General features: G+C 32.4%; 1 protein-coding gene across 5 annotated transcripts in view; it reads left to right on the plus strand.

The window, feature by feature from the left end:
- The window catches only part of LOC106867679 (UPF0687 protein C20orf27 homolog), an 82,431-nt gene that overhangs the window by 48,159 nt on the left and 31,723 nt on the right, over positions 1-2,549 (plus strand). For 3 of the 5 annotated variants that reach the window (XM_052972696.1, XM_052972697.1, XM_014912618.2), the window contains exon 2: positions 1,122-1,210. The exons of the other annotated variants lie outside the window; for them this stretch is intronic. The gene's annotated coding sequence lies outside the window, so the exon portion shown is untranslated. The remainder of the gene's footprint in view (positions 1-1,121; positions 1,211-2,549) is intronic. 5 annotated transcript variants of the gene reach the window in all.

Here is a 2,549-nt window from a genome sequence, read left to right on the forward strand (position 1 = left end):
ATATATATATAAACAAGTACTATAATCCCCTTAGGATCTCAGAAAATCTTTTTCTGAACCAATCAACCATTCAAGGATATACTCGGTGAGACCAGCAACTACAAACTTGATCATCGACCAAATTGCAATCATAAAGCAACAACAAAACTATTAAAAAAAAAAGAAAAATTAAGGCGGTGCTCCAGCATGGCCACAGTCCAATGACTGAAACCATTAAAAGAATAAAGAATGTATTTGTGTGTGTATGTATGTATGTATTTGGGTGTGTGTGTATCAAAGACATGCACAGGCATGGCTGTGTGGTTAAGAAACTTGTTTTGTAATCACATAGTTTCAGGTTCAGTCCCACTATGAGGAATCTATTGTGTGTGAGAAAGAGGGAAAGAGATATTTAGTTGCATCTCTTTGCCTTCGGAGTACCAGTCCTGTGAGGGTTCACTTTGTCTTTCATCTCCCTAGAGTTGATAAAATAAGTATTTGTCAACCACTGGGAGAGGGATTGAGTTAGCTATTTGTTCTGTCCCACCAAAATACCTAGCTTTTGCCATGCAAGAATCTTAGTGTGAAACAAGATGCATTGCAGTGTGTATTCATCGAGTCCAAATCCTTCCAGTGTTGATGTAATCAACAAACCACCACCAACTCCTCCTCTTAAAATTGCTAGCCTTGCGCTTATATTAGAAACTATTATTATTATTATTATTATTATTATTATTATTATTATTATTATTATTATTATTATTATTAGCTGGCAGAATTGTTAGCATGCTGGACAAAGTATTCAATACCATTTCATGCTTTGAGTTCAAATTCCACAGGTTTCAACTTTGCCTTTCATCCTTTTGGGGTTGATAAAACAAGTACCAGTCAAGTATTGGCATCTATATAATTAACCAGCCTTCCTCTAAAAATTTCAAGCCTTATACCTATAGTAGAAAGGATTATTATTATTATTATTATTATTATTATTATTATTATTATTATTATTATTATTATTATTATTAAGGAAATGAGGTGGCAGAATCATTAGCATGCCAGACAAATGCTTAGTAACATTTCATCCATTTTTACATTCTAAGTTTAAATTCTGCTAAGATCAGTTTTACCTTTTATCCTTTCAGGGTTATTAAAATAAGTACCAACTGAACACTGGGGGTCAATCTAATCGACTCATCCCACCTCCCCCAAGCTGCTCTTGTGGAAAAAAGTTGTAATTATTATTATTATTATTATTATTATTATTATTATTATTATTATTATTATTATTATTATTATTATTATTATTATTATTATTATTATTATTATTATTAAGGCAGCAAGCTGGCAGAATCATTAGCATGCTGGATTAAATGCTTAGTGGTATTTCATCTGCCTTGACATTCTGAGTTCAAATTGCACAGAGGTTGACTTTGCTTTTCATCCTTTCGGGGTCGATATATTAAGTACCAGTGAAACATTGGGGTCAATGTAATCAACTAGTCCCCTCCCACCAAAATATCAGGCCTTGTGCTTTTAGTAGAAAGAATTATTATTATTATTATTATTATTATTATTATTATTATTATTATTATAGTGGCGAGCTGGCAGAATTGTTAGCATGCTGGACAAAATGCTTAGTGGTATTTTGCCCATCACTATGTTCTGAGTACAAATTCCGCCAAGGTTGACTTTGCCTGTCATCTTTTCAGGATCAATAGATTAGGTACCAGTGAGACACTGGGGCCAATGTAATTGACTAGTTCCCTCTCCCCAAATTTCAGGCCTTGTGCCTTTAGTAGAAATTATTATTATTATTATTATGGTAGTGAGCTGAAAGAATCATTAGTGCATTGGACAAGGTGCATTGCAGCATTTCTTCTGGCTTTTGGCTTTACAATCTGAGTTCAAAATTCATTGAGGTCAGCTTCACTTTCATCCTTTTGGGGTCAATAAATCAAGTACCAGTTAAGCACTGGGGTTGATGTAATCGACTATCCCTCTCCTCGAAAATTTAAGGTCTTGTGTATCTCATAGAAAGGATTATTATTATTATTATTATTATTAGTATTATTATTAGTATTATTATTATTATTGATTTTCAACTTACTGCAGTGAATAAACAGTCATAATTGTACCAGATATTAATGGAGAAGTTACTATAGATCAAGGTCTTTACAGATAATAACAGTAAACAGATGTAATATTTTCAAATTAACACCAAGCTTATATCAATAACGTTTTATTGTGTCTGTGTGTAGCATTTTATGCTAAACATAATTACAGGTTTCCCTTGTTAATGGTTTTTTAATTAAACAGTATTAAATATAGGAGGTATGGCTCTGTGGTAAGAAGTTTTTTCCCAACCACATGGTTTCATGTTCAATTTCACTGTGTGGTACCTTGGGCAAGTGTTTTCTATTTTAGCCCCAGAGTAGCCTTGTGAATGGATTTGGTAATCAGAAACTGAAAGAAGACTAGAGATAGATAGATAAAACTTACTTGGAAGTGGATGTGTGGCGTTCAATCATATAATAATATAAATAATATATATATATATATATATATATATA

This window comes from Octopus bimaculoides, chromosome 14, assembly GCF_001194135.2.
Source record: "Octopus bimaculoides isolate UCB-OBI-ISO-001 chromosome 14, ASM119413v2, whole genome shotgun sequence".
Taxonomy (NCBI): Eukaryota; Metazoa; Mollusca; class Cephalopoda; order Octopoda; family Octopodidae; genus Octopus; species Octopus bimaculoides.